Here is a 17,571-nt window from a genome sequence, read left to right on the forward strand (position 1 = left end):
TCCATAGGTGGGTGCCACACACAATGTCATGACACAGCATCAGGCCCTGTAATGCTAAGAATTTACAAGCAGGTGGTTGGATTTCACAGGGGTGCATCTGGCAGATCACCAAGATTATACCTGGTAGATTGTCAATCCAGGCCTGGTTAAAGTTCTGTTTCTCGCTTGCAGTACCCCAAACTCAACTTAATTTCTGCTCATTGGGGGAGATTTATCAAAAGTGGTGCAAAGGAAAGCTGGCTTAGTTGCCCATAGCCACCAATCAGATGTATCCTTTTATTTTTCACAGCTCCTTTGGAAAATATAAGGTGGAAACTGATTGGTTGTTATGTTTTGATAAATCTCCCCCTTTGAGTTCAACAGGAGTTAAATGAGTTCATCTGCAGTGTACTCCCTCTAGTGGTGGCCACCGAAATTGTCACGCACCAGATGGTGTGCAGGAGATTCTGATACTATGTGACAGTATACTACAGATTTAGTTGCAGAAATTAGTGCGACTGAATAACAGTTCCATTCACCTGAACAGGACATGCAGAAATCCATGTGCTTGCCACGTCATTTGCATGGAACTGATTTGCAGTCGCAACAAAATCTGCAGCGTGTGAAGACACCCTAACAGCCCTTCTACACGGACTGAAAATCTAATATTGGGGAGAAGCATTTGTTGCAATGCTTGTTCCCAATAATTGGCCTGTGTAAAAAGAGTCGTGATCACCCAATGAATGAGCAAACGCCCGTGCCACCTTAAATCGTCTCCAGGCAGCAGGTCAGCCTGTGTAAATGGCGATCTGCTGCCCAGAAACAGTGGAACTGTATGGGAACAAGTGGCTGCAATAGCCACCACTTGTCTCCATGCAGGAGATAATTACTGCATGGACATACATCTCATCTTCATCACGGCAATTATTTCATCTAGCAGAATGTCTGTGTTCATGCCGGAAACGTGGAGGACCCAGTTATAGTAAATGAGATCTGTCAGGCCCTGGCAATGCCGGATATGGCATGGTGATATTCTGTTCCTCTGACAAAGACATAACCTAAAACACACACATAAGCCAGATTGTTGGTCCTAGGGCTCATGCACACGACTGTTGTTGTTTGTGGTCTGTTTTTCACAGATCCGTTGTTCTGTATCTGAGTTTTTTCTTCTCTCTGATTTAAGTCCTCTTCCGTTCCGTTATTCCACAAAACATATCCGTATGGTTTCCATATGCAATAGTTTTTTTGCGGATCGGAAACGGAAACAGTAACTTATTAATCACCAAACACATGAGCAATATGGTCTGGGCATAGCATTTCTACAGTATGGATCCGCAAAATACAGATGACAAACAGATGTGTTTCGTGTGCGTTCTGTATTTTTTGCGGAACCATTGACTTGAATGGGGCCTCGGACCGTGATTTGCAGACAATAATAGGACATGCACTACTTTTTTGCGGAACAGAAATAGAGTGCACACAAAGTACCTTTTCGTTGTTTTTGCGGACCCATTGAAGTGAATAGTTCCGCATACGGTGCGCAAAAAAAACTGAACGGAAGCGGAAATAAAATACGCTCGTGTGCATGAGCCCTTATCTAAAGAGAGGATGAATCCGCTTTAGCAGGGATGAAAGAATGGCCCATAAATGGTAATATGAACTTTTGTACAGGGTAGGGGATATTCATCTGATCGATGAGGTCCAAATCTCCCACAGCCCAACCCCATGGAGAGGCAGTCAAGCATGTGCACTGCTGTTCCACTTCTATGAGACTGCCAGACATTGCTGAGGGCTGTTCTCTGCTTCTCTTCAGCAGTCCCACAAAATGAAGGAGGAGAACGCCTGCTGCTCTATTCATTTAGGGAGAAAGGGACTGATTGGGGGAGGGAAAAGGTCTAAGTAGTCAGAACACCAGATACATATCCCCCTACCCTCTGGCTAGGGATATGTTTAAATATTGGGACAACCCCTTAAAGTTATGGAGTTTGGTCCAGAATGACAACTTTCATTTAGCCAATCATAAATCATTCAGAAAATACCCACCCAATGGTGGCAGCAGTTTGCATCAGTACTTGAATGTCAAATCCAGGACTAGTTCCAAAATGCAGAGGTGCAAATTGTTCCATTATACCTTATATTCCACTACTGGTTTTGACTTGGATACAAAATACTGCAGTGAGAATTTAGCCTTTGGCTTGCCTTGCAACAAGTGCAGCAGGGGCTCTGGACACATACTGTAGTTGTATATATTTAACAATTTTGCATAAAGTGCCCTAACCCACCTCTTCAACCTATCGCTAACCACTGGCATCTTCCCTTCCTCCTTTAACCCCTTAGGGACACTGCCTTTTTACACCTTAGGACCAGGCCATTTTTTGCAAATCTGACCAGTGTCACTTTAAGTGCTCATAACTTTAAAACGCTTGGACTTATCCAGGCCGTTCTGAGATTGTTTTTTCGTCACATATTGTACTTCATGACACTGGTGAAATGAAGTCAAAAAAATATTTTTTTTTGCACCAAAAAATACCTAATTTAAAAAATTTTGGAAAAATTAGCAAATTTCAAAGTTTCAGTTTCTCTACTTCTGTAATACATAGTAATACCCCCAAAAATTGTGATGACTTTACATTCCCCATATGTCTACTTTATGTTTGAATTGTTTTGGGAATGATATTTTATTTTTTGGGGATGTTATAAGGCTTAGAAGTTTAGAAGCAAATCTTGAAATTTTTCAGCAATTTACAAAAACGACATTTTTAGGGACCAGTTCAGGTCTGAAGTCACTTTGCGAGGCTTACATAATAGAAACCACCCAAAAATGACCCCATCTAAGAAACTACACCCCTCAAGGTATTCAAAACTGATTTTACATACGTTGTTAACCCTTTAGGTGTTGCACAAGAGTTATTGGCAAATGGGGATGAAATTTGAGAATTTCTTTTTTTTGTCAAATTTTTTATTTTAACCCATTTTTTCCACTAACAAAGCAAGGGTTAACAGCCAAACAAGACTGTATCTTTATTACCCTGACTCTGCCGTTTACAGAAACACCCAATATGTGGCCGTAAACTACTGTACGGCCACACAGCGGGGCGTAGAGTGAAAGGTGCGCCGTTTGGTTTTTGGAGGGCTGATTTTTATGGACCGGTTTATTTACACCGTGTCCTGTTTCAACCCCCCTGATGCACCCCTGGAGTCGAAACTCCCTAAAAGTGACCCCATTTTGGAAACTACGGGATAAGGTGGCATTTTTTGGGGGAGTATTTTTAGGGTAAATATAATTTTTGGTTGCTCTATATTACATTTTTGTGAGGTAAGGTTACCAAAAATTGAAATTCTGATATTTCATCTCCATTTGCCATTAACTGTTGAGGAACACCTAAAGGGTTAATAAAGTTTGTATAATCATTTTTGAATACCTTGAGGGGTGTAGTTTCTTAGATGGGGTCAATTTTAGGGAGTTTTTACTCTAGGGGGGCATCAGGGGGGCTTCAAAAGGGATATGGTGTCAATAAAAAAGGCCATCAAAATCGGCCTTCCAGAAACCATGTCGGTCCTTTCCTTTTGCAGCCTCCCTTTTACGGATACAGCAGTTTACGACCACAAATGTTGCGTTTCTGTAAACTGCAGTATCAGGGTAATAAATTTTAACTTTTGTTTGGTTGTTAACCCTTGTTTTCTTACCGGAAAAAACGGACTGAAATGGAAAAGTGCCAAAAATAGCGGTTTTGGCACCGTTTTTTTTTTTTTATTTTAACCGTGTTAATCTGGGTAGTTAGGTCATGGGATATTGTTATAGAGGAGATTCTTACGGACGCGGCAATATCTAATAAGTCTACTTTTTTTTACAATTATTTAGGTTTTTGACTATATTATCTTTTTTGATACAACTTTTTTTTTGGGTATCTCTAAAGTCTAAGTGTAATTTTTTTAATTTTCTTTTAGCCAATTATCTTATGTGGGGGCTCATTTTTTGCGGGATGAGCGGACGGTTTTATTGGCACTATTTTGGGGGCTATATGACTTTTTGATCGCTTGCTATTAAACTTTTTGTTATGTAAGGTGACAAAAAAAAAAATTTTTTGCACCTATTTATTTTTTATTTTTTTACTGTGTTAATCTGGGGGGTTGGGTCATGGGGTATTTTTATAGAGGAGATTCTTACGGACGTGGCGATACCTAATAAGTCAACTTTTTTTTTACAATTATTTAGGTTTTAGACTATATTATCCTTTTTGATACCCTAAAAAAAATTTTGTATCTCTAAAGTCTAAGAGTCATTTTCTATTTTTTTTTTATCTGATTATCTTATGTGGGGGCTCATTTTTTGCGGGATGAGATGACGGTTTTATTGGCACTAATTTGGGGGCTATATGACTTTTTGATCGCTTGCTATTAAACTTTTTATTATGTAAGGTGACAAAAAAAAACTTTTTTTGCACCTTTTTTTTTTTCTGGACCGTGTTAATCTGGGGGGTTAGGTCATGGGGCATTTTTATAGAGGAGATTATTACAGACGCGGCAATACCTATGTCTACTTTTAATAAATTATTTTAGTTTTTTTGGGTGTCTCAAGTCTGAGAACCATTTTTTTTTTATCTGATGTCAGTGCTAAATTGGGATATAAATTTAGTACTCCATGGAAGTGTGATACTCCCTGAAGCAACTGTCAATGCAGAGGCCCGGATGATCGGGGCATGTGTCGCACTGAGTAGTCGTGTCCTTCCGTATCCCCCTCCTGCGACACACTCTGCACTTTTTTTGGGTTCGTCCCTTCTTTCCAGTATGGGGGACCACACCTGGAAAGTGTTGGCCAGGGACGATCCGGGCGCCTACAGTTCCCGAGGTACTCCGGCCTGCTCTTTCCCGGTCCGAAAAGATCAGGGCCTTGAGGACTGCCTCATAGAACTGGAGGAATGTCCCTGTGCTGCCAGCGCTTCGGGATAGTACAAAAGAGTTGTACATGGCAACCTGCACCAAGTAGACCGCAACTTTTTTGTACCATGCCCGGGTTTTGCGCATGGCGTTATATGGCTTGAGGACTTGATCCGAGAGATCAACTCCTCCCATATACCGATTGTAGGCGACGATACAATCGGGCTTGAGGACCGTTGCCGCGGTACCTCGCACAGGGACAGGGGTGATGCCGTTACCATGAATTGTGGACAGCATAAGGACATCCCTCTTGTCCTTATACCTGACCAGCAACAGGTTTCCAGTGGTAAGGGCACGGGTCTCACCCCTGGGGATAGGTACCTGGAGGGGGTGGGCAGGGAGGCCGCGTTGATTTTTCCGCACGGTCCCACAAGCGGACGTGGATCTGGCGGCAAGGGACTGGAACAAGGGGATACTGGTATAAAAGTTATCCACGTACAAGTGGTAACCCTTATCCAGCAGTGGGTGCATAAGGTCCCACACAAGTTTCCCGGTAACACCCAGAGTGGGGGGACATTCTGGGGGTTGAATCCGGGAATCTCGCCCCTCGTATACACGAAATTTGTAAGTGTACCCTGAGGTACTCTCACAAATTTTGTATAGCTTCACGCCATACCTCGCCCGCTTGGAAGGCACATACTGGCGGAAAATGAGTCTCCCCTTGAACGCAATGAGAGACTCATCAACCACGACCTCCCTTCCAGGTACATAGGCCTCCATGAATTTGGCCCCAAAGTGATCGATGACCGGCCGTATCTTGTACAGACGGTCATGGGCAGGATCACCTCGGGGTGGACATGCTGCATTATCGGAATAATGCAGACATTTCCTGATGGCCTCAAACCGGGAGCGTGTCATAACCGTACTGTAAAGTGGGGTCTGATATAGGACGTCCCCACTCCAGTACAGCCTGGCACTGGGTTTCTTGACCAGGCCCATATGCAGCACGAGGCCCCAAAATGTCCTCATTTCGGCTGCACTGACCGGCGTCCAGCCACCGGGCCTGGCCAAAAAGGAGCCCGGGTGTTGAGCGACGAACTGTTGGGCGTACAGATTCGTCTGCTCCACCATCAGATTTACCAGTGGGTCACTGAAAAAATGACAAAAAAAGTCATATTCAGTGTAGCCCACTGTGGAAATCTGGATTCCTGATTGGCCTACAAAATCAGGAATCACGGGCTCGTATCGCTCTGGGCTACACCAGACAAGTTCACCGGCAGGGTGCTCCGGTGGATTTAACTGGTGGGCCGGGAAACCAGTACGAGCCCCAGAGCTGCTCGTACTAACATGGCGGTCCCCTTGCTCCGCCTGGCGGCGTCTCCGCCGCCTTGGGGGCTCATCATCATCGCTAGATGATGAGGAGGATGCGGATGACAACAGGAATGTGGGGTCATCCTCATCCTCACTGGGACTCTCGGACTCGGAGGCAAGCTGGGCGTATGCCTCCTCGGCCGAGAACGTCCGGCGGGCCATAGGGGAGTGTGTGTCTGCGTGTATATGTGCGTGTGTGTAACTCTTTATTTGGTGTGCGTGTGTGAGGGGGCACGGGTGTTCACGAACTCACCCTAAAACTAACAGAAAAAAATAAATAAAACTAACTAAAAAAAGGGCAAAAAAGTGAGGAAAAAAAATTCAAAACTGCTGATCAACCGTCCGAAGTTGATCAGCGGTGGGGTGTGCGATGCGCTAACAGTGGCCGGACGCTAAGTGCCGGTCACAGTCAGCGAACTCAAAAAAAAAAAAAAAAAAAAAAAAGCACCCCAAAAAAGGTGGGGGGGGGGGGGGGGCAAGTGGCAGGGGGAGGGGGGCAAGTGGCAGCACCCCTGGGGGGTCTAGGGTCACACAGCTGTGCTGTGGACCCCAGACACCCTAACTAGGGTGATGCAATGAAAAGTAAAAAAAACTAACTTTCCCTTTTTTCTGGGGGCACAGGGTTCCGATCGCCGCCGGCCGCGCGGCGGTGATTGAAAATGCACAGGGCGTACATGTACGCCCTGTGTCCTTAAGTACCAGGGCACAAGGGCGTACCTGTACGCCCTGTGTCCTTAAGGGGTTAAACATATAACCATCACGCCCATACACAAAAAGTCTTCCCTGGACCTATCCACTTTATCCAGCTATCATCCCATTTCACTGCTCTCCTAGAACAACATGTCCATCTCGAATTGTCCTCTCACCTTTCATCCCACTCGCTTTTTGATCAGCTGCAATCCGGCTTCAGACCCAATCAATGCACCGAAACTGCCCTAACCAACGTCGCTAACGATCGGCTAGCTGCCAAAGCTAAATGCCACTACTCTGTGCTCCTCCTCCTTGACCTGTCATCTGCCTTTAATACTGCTGACCACTCTCTTCTGTTACAAACCCTCTCTTCCCTCAACATCAAAGACCTAGCCCTCTCCTGGACCTCATACCTCACCAACAGAACCTTCAGCATTTCCCATTCATACACTACCTCCTCATCACAGCCCTTCTCTGTTGGTGTCCGTCAAGGCTCTGTCCTGGGACCCCTACTTTTCTTCATTTATACATTCGGCCTGGGACAGCTCATAGAGTCCCATGGCTTCCAATACCACCTGACTATCGTGACGACACTCAAATCTACCTCTCTGGCCCAGAAGTCACTTCCCTTCTATCCAAAATCCCAGCGTGTCTGTCAGCTATATCTTTATTCTTCTCCTCCGGCTTCCTAAAACTCAACATGGAGAAAACTGAATTAATTGTCTTTTCTCCATGTCACTCAGCCCCCCTACCTGACCTATCCATTACAGTTAATAACACAACACTTTCTCCAGTCTCGAGGCCCGCTGCCTGGAGGTAACATTAGATTCTGCCCTGTACTTTAAGCCACACATTCAAACCCTCACCTCCACCTGCTGTTTTCAACTTAGGAACATTTTTCGGATTCGCACCTTCCTCACCTGAGTCAACTAAAATACTAGTGCATGCCCTCGTCATCTCCCACCTGGACTACTGCAACATTCTGCTTTGTGGCCTCCCCTCCAGCACTCTCCCTCACCTCACCTCTCAACTCTGCTGCCCGGTTAATCCACCTATCCCCTCGTTTCTCCTCTGACAATCCCCATTGCCCAAAAAATTCAGTTTAAAATACTTACAACTACATATAAGGCCGTCCACAACCCGTCCCCTCTCTATCTCTCTGACCTGCTTTCTCAATACATCCCCACACGTAATCTCAGATCCTCACACGACCTCCTCCTCCTCTGTTCTCCACAGAATAGACAACAAGATTTCTCAAGCTGCCCTGAAAGATTGCCGTTCCAGCGCTCGCTGAGTCCGGTACTATATGCTTGCTGTTTCGTGTTCTCAGGACCAGCCAGGCTGGTCCTGAGAACGATAAACTACCCACCTAAAACCCGAGCCGAATCTGAGAGACTATTCAGTCATTAGAAGATTTATGCGCTGGTCTGGATACGACTGAAACAGAAACCAGTCAAAGTTATCGCGAGACTTCGCGACTCGAGCTGAGTGTTTCCTGGAAAAGCGAGACGAAATTACACCACGTGGAACGCTGAGACCAGAGAACACGAAACAGCAAGCATATAGTACCGGACTCAGCGAGCGCTGGAACGGCAATCTTTCAGGGCAGCTACACTCTGAAGACAAGGTAAGAGGGTTGAGGAAGACGGGGACGCCCCAATAACCAAACCCGATCTTGAGTTACAAATTAACTTATACCTTGTACTACTGCGAGTGTGGATCTTGTATGCTGCTACAATTGGAAGACTTTCTTTTCTATAACAACAGCATTGGATACATGTTATATGCAAAAAAAGTTATAAGAAGATATTAAACTATTGCAAGGTCTTTATACAAATTCTTATCACACATTTTTTATCTTTGGAGGAGGACTTTCTTTACAGGAGAACTGCACTTATTTTTCACAGAACACTTATAATCTTATTTAATCTTACCATATTTTACAGTCACAGGACACTGTTATACCAGAATACATCATTAAGTTTTGCATAATTCTTGCACAATCTGATTTGTATATACTGTTTATCTATTTATGCATTTATCCATGTAAGTGGATCCCGGACCTCAGTATATTATATTGTTTATATTTTTAGTCATATATTATATTTTATATGTTTTAATGAATATAAAATATCCACTATAGACATACCAACTGGTGAGTGCCTGTTTTTTATCTATATATTTTCATTTGCTTTATAATTGATGAATAGGTGACTCATCCAAAAAACAGTGCACCTTTACCATATTGATAGTTACAGGTAAGCCACGATATAAATTTAATTAATTTCTATACCCTCACTTACTGTGTTTGCCCCTTCCCTTATAGATTGTAAGCTCTTGCAGGCAGGGTCCTCTACCCCTCTGTTTGTTTACTGTATTTTTATACTTGTGTAACCCCGTCTGAATGTACAGCGCCATCGAATTAATGGCTCTTTAAAATAAATAATAATAATAATATAGTGGCATTGCAATGTCTTCATAAGGGTTTTCTAGGTGCCTAATATTGATGACCTATCCTCAGGATTGGCTATTCATAGCCGATTCATGAAGGTCTGACACCCTGAACCCCCACGATCAGCTGTCCTCTGCAGCCTCTGTCACAGGAACTAACTCTAGAACGGAACAGGAAGCACAACCCAGTTTAAAGTGTAGCGGCTGTGCTGGTTACTGCAACTCCTTTCCCAGTAATTGAATGGGAGGTGACCTGTAATGACCCAGCATGGCCACTACACTTTGAACGGAGCTGTGCTTCTGGTTCCATTCAAAGTGCTAGTTCCAGCACCAAAGGCTGCAAGGGACAGCTGATCAGTGGGGTGCCTGGCCCGCTCTGATCAATTATTACAGAGAACCTGTCACCACAAAATGCAATACACTCTGAAAGCGCCATGTTATAGAGCAGGAGGAGCTGAGCAGATTGATATAATTTTTGGGGAAAAGATTCAGTAAAACCTGTAATTTATCTTTGCTCTTTCCATCTCCTTTGAAGAGCTATTGGTACAGGAGGGAGTGATTGATAGCATTGTGTGTAAAATTGTGCATACAGAGAGCTGTCACTGATAACACCTCCTCCCTGTACCAATAGCTGTTACAAAAAGCAAAGATATAAACGTATAAATTACAGGTTTTTCTGAATCTTTTCCCACAAAACTATATCAATCTGCTCGGCTCCTCCTGCTCTGTAAAATGGTATGGTAGTTTCAGACTGCATTGCATATTGTGGTGACAGGTCTTCTTTAACTCTTTGGATAACTGAGGTTTTTTTTAATTTACATTTTTCTTCCCATCTTCCTTGAGCCATATTTTTATTTTTCCGTTTTCCATATCCATATGAGGGCCTATTTTTTGTAGGACAAGCTGTACTTTTTAATGCCACCATTTAATATAGCATATAATGTAGTGGGAAGCGTGAAAAAAAATTCCAAATGGGGTGGAATTATGAAAAAAAAATATAAATAAATTCCTCCTTTATATGTTTTGTTCCTACGGCGTTCCTGTTGCAGCAAAACTGACCCGTACCCTTCATTCTCTGGGTCAGTCCGATTACAATGATACCACATATGCATAGGTTCTTTTATGTCTAAATAGTTAAAAAATAAGTTAAAACTTTAAAAATATTTTTTTACATCACTATATTCTGACCTCCATGACTTTTTATTTACAAAACCTACAGTGGAAATGTGTATGCCCAGGACATATGACTACAACCGACCATATTGTACACAAAAAAATATATCTTTATTAAATACAGGGGACGAAGCCATCGGGCGAAACGCGTTGGGTAAGTGAGGGACATTAGGATGGGCGATTTGACGGTTTGGCACTAATACTAGCGGTGAGGAACTTTCATGGATATGTTTTTGGTTCTCCTCTGTAGATTGCCAATATTCGAAGGTACTGGTTTGATACAGATTAATCTGCAATCTGCAGTGGGGACCAATATACTTTTCCTTTTTCTTTGCACTGGCACTTTAATGTATATGATTACATGCAATTAAATATTATGTACACATTTTTGGCTTCTTCCCTGTATATGTAATTGGATATTAGCCTCATCCCGGTTGTCTCTTTTGTACATATTTTTTATCCCGCTGTAAGGTGTGAACTCCATTCTGTGTTTTTAATGAATTGTATTTAATAAAGATATATTTTTTGCGTACAATATGGTCGTTTGTAGTCATATGACCTGGGCATACACATTTCCGCTGTAGGTTTTGTATTTAATTGTGTGGCTCATATAGGTCGCCTTATAGGTTGTGTGACTTTTTATTTAGTTATATCTACTAAGCTGTGTCGGGGCTCATTTTTTGTAGGCCGATCTGTAGTTTTTATTGATACCATTTTGGCGGGTGTTACTTTTGGATCACTTTTTGGGGGTAAGAAGCAATGAAAAAATGGCGAATCAGCCATTTTTACCTTTTTCAGCTACGCCATATTGGAAAATGAAGATTACTCTTACCGGTAATTGGATTTTTCTGAACCCACGACAGCACCACGAGAGAGAGGATCCACCCCCAAAGACAGGAAACCTGTAGTACAAAAAGGCAGAGACTCCTCTCCCACTTCAGTATGTCTTTTCCGAGGATTTGAGGAACTCCGCCCTATAATGTTAGTATCATGAAAATGTCTTTGAATAGTTATCCAATCACCAAGAAAAGGGAGGGAAATATGGGTGCTGTCGTGGGTTCAGGAAAATCCAATTACCGGTAAGAGTAATCTTCATTTTTTCCCTCACCCACGACATCACCACGAGAGTGAAAACAGAGGAACTTCTAGGGTGGGATAATAGCTGAAAGCACCAAAAGATAAATCAGAAGGAGAATTCAACTGCAGACGATAGTAATTGAAAAAGGTAGAAGGTGAAGACCAGACTGCTGCTTTACAAATATCCTCAATAGTAACCACAGCTTTCTCCGCCCATGAAGTATAGATTGCCCTCGTAGAGTGAGTGTGAAGGCCTTCTGGAGGTTCCCTTCCTGAAGATGAATAGGCCAGGGATACCGCAGAAGTGATCCATCTTGCCAAGGTTTTTTTCTAGATGCTTGCTGACCTTTATTCTTTCCCTGAAAAATAAACATGGAGGAGGACTTCCTCCAATCTTTAGTTCTAGAAAGGTAATGAAGTAAACATCCCCTTACATCTAGACTCCTCAGATGTTGGATTCGCAAAGAAAGATGAAAGGATAATTTTCTGAGACCTATGAAATCTGGTTGCTACTTTTGGAATAAATGCAGGGTCAGGTCTGATAACTACCCTATCTAGGATGGGAGTATTAATAGAGATCGCCTGAAGCTCACTAATTCTACGGGCTGAAGTAAGCGCCAACAAGAGACACAATTTAAGAGATAGTATTCTAATTGGAATTTTCTCAATAGGTTCGAAGGGGTTGTTAGGGCATTCAGGGCAAGATTCAAGTCCCAAGGAGCTACCCTTGGGGACAAGTTCAAAGTTGTTTTAGTGACTGACTTAAAGAAACATATGACCCATGTGTTTGTTAAAATTTGTTCATTGAAGAGAGCCGAAGTCTGAACAATTAAGGTGTTGGGGGACAACCCTAAGTGCAAACCCCTCTAAAGGAACTCCAAACTTTTAGTAGATTTATTATTAGCTCAAGTTAGAATAATGGAGTGAAAAAGTCGCAAATTTTTGCGCAATCGCTTAAACTGCGCAAAGATTTGCGACTTATTGGCTCTGCACTATGCTCGCCAATTTTCTGAAAGTGGGCGTGTTTTCTTATGTAAATGAATCTCTAGACAGATTTACTATTACGACTATTTAAAAAGTCCTGTTAGGACCATGCTTATCTTATGCGACTTTTTAATAGAACATGGAACTTTTTCATAAAGACATGCGACTTTTGTAAAGCTGCTTACTAACGGATAAACTGCTAAATGTCAAACCACATTTATCATAGTCTTAAAGGGCCGAACATAAATCTGACTTGGCTAAAACTGACTTTAGCCACATGTGAAAGTGGAGTGAGCTGTCATGATAAAAAATGTATTTTTCTGGAATGTGAACTGACATTTTTGCCACCACTATGGTGACAATTCTGGGGGCCATAGACAACCCAAAGGAGAAGGCCTGGAATTGCATGTGGTTGATAACTCCTCTTATCTCCACTGCTATTCTTAAATACTTCTGATGCTCCTGATGTATATGTACATGAAAATAAGCATCTTTTAAGTTTAACACGGCCATGAAGCACTCTGGAAACAGAAGAATTATCACAGACTATGGTCTCCATCCTGATTTTTTTTTTTTTACCAACAAGAACAGATTTAACTTATTGAAAGAACCATCTGTTGTTTTTTTTTTTTACAAAAATAAATAAATAAAAAGTGTAAAACCCTTCTCCTTCCTGACACTTTGGTAGAGGAACCAATACATTTTTCTCCTTTAGGGGCAACACTTCTGACACTATAGCCTTTCCCTCTAACCCAGGGGATTTTGTTATTACGAATCTTCATGGAAGAAGAAAGCGGAATTCCAGTTTTAGACTGACTCAAGGTGTCCAAGATCCAAGGGCTTCTGGAAATGAGTTTCCATGCAGGAAGAAAATTCTTTAATCTTCCTCCCACATGGTACTTGGCGTCATTGTTGACTTGATTTTTTTCTCGTCTCTAAAGAATTTGTTAAAGAAAAAACCTTCCCCCACCACCACAACCCCGGGATTTAAATTTAAGATCTTTGTCTCTTTTCTCTCCTCTATTGGACTGAAAGGGGCGAAAGGACAGACTATATCTTCCTCTTGAGGAAAAGTAGTTTTTCACAGGAAATTTCTTCTTCTTGTCCGCCGCTTTCTCTAGCAATTAATCCAATGATGAACTGAACAAATATTTTCCTTCAGAGGGCACCGCACAAAGCCTCTTTGACTGAAGATCTCTATTCCAGTTTTTTAACCACAGGGCTCGGCCTGCAGAATTGGTCAAAGCAGAGGAACCAGCCGGTAACCTAATTGGCAGCTGCCTCGACAGATGCAAATAATCTGCTGCTTTCTTCATAGTTAGGAGTCCAGCTAAAATGTATTCTCTAGGACACATTTTTTATTTGATCTTCCAGCTCCAACAACCAGAATATTAAGGAGCCACCACTTTGCTAGAGGTCAAGGCGATAGATTGTTTGAAGGAAGAGGTAGACGCTTCCCAGGCTCCCTTTAAAAACACCTCTGCTTTCTTATCTAAGGGATCTTTTAAGGATACCATGTCTTCAAAAAGGTAGAAATGTCTTTTTTGCTACTTTGGAAATAGCGACATCTATCTTGGTCGCCTTATTCCAGGTGGCTGCTACCTCCTTAGAAAAAGGATACTTTATATTTATTGAGATGTAAACCCTCTTATTAGGTCTTTTCCATTCTTCCTTAATTAATGCCGACACGTTCTTGTGAACGGGGAAAGATCTTAGATGTCTTGTTTCAAGGCCACCAAACATTATATCCTGCACTGATCTCAGTTCCTTAGAATCTTCTATTCCCATAGTTGATTTAAAGGGTTTCTGTCATCAGAAATGATGTAGCTGACTGACATTAGCGATGGTTCGTAGACTGAGCCTCTAGGTCAGGCATCCTCAAACTGGGGCCCTCCAGCTGTTGCAAAACTACAACTCCCAGCATGCTCAAACAGCCTTCAGGTATCAGCCTAAAGCAGGGCATTGTGGGAGTTGTAGTTTTACAACAGCTGGTGGGCCGCAGTTTGAGGATGCCTGCTCTAGATGCTGAATCAACGCCCTCATAGCACCTAGAGGATCATTAGCATATTTTAAAAGTGTATTTTTGAGAACGGCAGCAGGGACACAATTATAAAGAACACTGTTATGTACTGCTGACATTAGCAGATCGCTAATGTCAGTCAGCTACATAAATTCTGATGACAAACCCTTTAACTGCTTTTAATAAACAATCTACATCTTCAACTGGAAAAGAAGGGCTTCCCTATCTCTTTCATTTTCAGAAGAGTAAAATTAAAACGTCCAAACAAGGATTTTCCAAAGATTAGAAATCTTCCCTCTTCTGAATCTGAGGAAAACACATTGCATCGCATCTTCCTATGCTCGTGCTCCTTAGTAGCACTGATCTTTTTAGATGCTAGGGACGAGTCAATTTCGGATCTGACCAGTGACTGCAGACATTTATAAAATGATGGTGGCGACTCCACCACCGTTTTATCAATGCAGGTCTGGCATAGCTTCTTCTCATAATCAGATGCTAGCGAACATTTGCATATAGCATTCTCTATTTCGCCTTTTAACCACCCCTGAAAAACACATACATACAATTGCAGTGACCAGGATGCAGGTATACTGACGCCACTTTAATGCAATGGCTGGGTCAGGTGGATAATAGTCTGTATTTTGTTTGTGACGCCAATTGCAGCGTGCGCAGGGTCTTCAAAGGTGTTATAACGCACGTCCCAGTTTAGGAATGCCAGCGTGGTGTAATGTCTCTGTAGGGTAGTGGTAATTGTGTCACGGTGTCTCCTACCTGGGTACGGCTGGACTCCTGGCTCACTTGCAATAAATTGTGTGTAGTGATAGTTAGGAGGAGTAATAGAGGAATTTTGCAGCAGAAATTCTTGCCCAGACCTTAGAACTTCATCTAAACTTTTCTTTAGAAAAGAACTTTCATCCAGGCAGAATACAGCTTTGGTCCTTGGTCCCAGCAGGTTATGGCAATCATTGGCAGGAATAAATCGTTCCACTCTGAACGGCCATAACATTAAAACTATCTCTACCAATGATGATGCCATCTGCTGGTCAACCTGGAACATTACAATGGAACAATTACATTTAACACAGTTTTAGATGCACATTTGTGAAGACATAATGTAAGTTATATCAGATGACAATAATAAAAAGTTCTTAAAGGGCAGTAGCGGAGTAGAGGCGTGTAGTAACAACTCTGGGGTGTTACACAATGCCATGAGAAAATAGTAAGTATACATGGCCATAGCCCTCTCACCCCTCCAATAGTTACCGAGGCCGGAGTGGACACTGGATCTTCTTTCTTTCTTCCTCCATAGTGGCTGCCAGACAATTATTGTGCTCCTAATCCAAACCGATGTCACTCTGCCAGGAACGCTGCTGTAACTCTCCCACCGTCACGTGCGCTCCAGCCCTCCTTCTGGAATCTTACCATATAGTGGAGCAGAAGCGCTCTCTCCCCCCCGGGATTAATTGACCTTCTTACTGTTTTTTATGTTCACCCAGATGCACCCGCGATGCTTACTAGGGATTTATTTCGCATGAAAGCATCATGCCCTTCAGCGCTCAGAAGCCCCCAGCCATCGCGCACCTCTATGCCGCAAATAAGGGACCGCAGGTAACAAGGGCAACCACGGGGACAGAAGACAAACCACAGGCTTCCCCTCCAAAGACAGGAAACCATACTGAAGTGGGAGGAGTCTGCCTTCTTGTACTACAGGTTTCCCATCTTGGGGGGCGATCCTCTCGTGGTGCTGTTGTGGGTGAGGGAAAAAAATATTTTAGATTTTAATAGTATGGGCGTTTTCAGATGCAGTGATGCCTGTGATGTTTATATTTGTTATTTTTGTATTTTTTTTACTCTATGGAAAGGGGGTTATTTAAACTTCTACAAACCGGATTCCAAAAAAGTTGGGACACTATACAAATCGTGAATAAAAACTGAATGCAATGATGTTGAGATGGCAAATGTCAATATTTTATTTGTAATAGAACGTAGATGACAAATCAAACGTTTAATCTGAGTAAATGTATCATTTTAAAGGAAAAATACGTTGATTCAAAATTTCACGGTGTAAACAAATCCCAAAAAAGTTAGGACAAGTAGCAATGAGGCTGGAAAAAGTAAATTTGAGCATAACGAAGAGCTGGAAGACCAATTAACACTAATTAGGTCAATTGGCAACATGATTGGGTATAAAAAGAGCTCCTCAGAGTGGCAGTGTCTCTCAGAAGCCAAGATGGGTAGAGGATCACCAATTCCCACAATGTTGTGCAGAAAGATAGTGGAGCTATATCAGAAAGGTGTTACCCAGTGAAAAATTGCAAAGAGACTTTGTATCTATCATCATCAATTGTGCATAACATCATCCGAAGATTCAGAGAATCTGGAACAATCTCTGTGCGTAAGGGTCAAGGCCGTAAAACCATACTGGATACCCATGATCTCCGGGCCCTATACGACACTGCACCACAAACAGGAATGCTGCTGTAAAGGAAATCACAGAATGGGCTCAGGAATACTTCCAGAAACCATGGTCAGTGAACACAATCCACCGTGCCATCCGCCGTTGCCAGCTGAAACTCTACAGTGCAAAGAAGAAGCCATTTCTAAGCAAGATCCACAAGCTCAGGCGTTTTCACTGGGCCAGGGATCATTTAAAATGGAGTGTGGCAAAATAGAAGACTGTTCTGTGGTCAGACGAGTCACGATTCGAAGTTCTTTTTGGAAATCTGGGACACCATGTCATCCGGACCAAAGAGGACAAGGACAACCCAAGTGGTTATCAACGCTCAGTTCAGAAGCCTGCATCTCTGATGGTATGGGGTTGCATGAGTGCATGTGGCATGGGCAGCTTGCATGTCTGGAAAGGCACCATCAATGCAGAAAAATATATTCAGGTTCTAGAACAACATATGCTTCCATCCAGACGTCATCTCTTTCAGGGAAGACCCTGC

The sequence above is a fragment of the Bufo gargarizans genome, chromosome 8 (genome assembly GCF_014858855.1).
Source record: "Bufo gargarizans isolate SCDJY-AF-19 chromosome 8, ASM1485885v1, whole genome shotgun sequence".
In the NCBI taxonomy this organism is placed as follows: domain Eukaryota; kingdom Metazoa; phylum Chordata; class Amphibia; order Anura; family Bufonidae; genus Bufo; species Bufo gargarizans.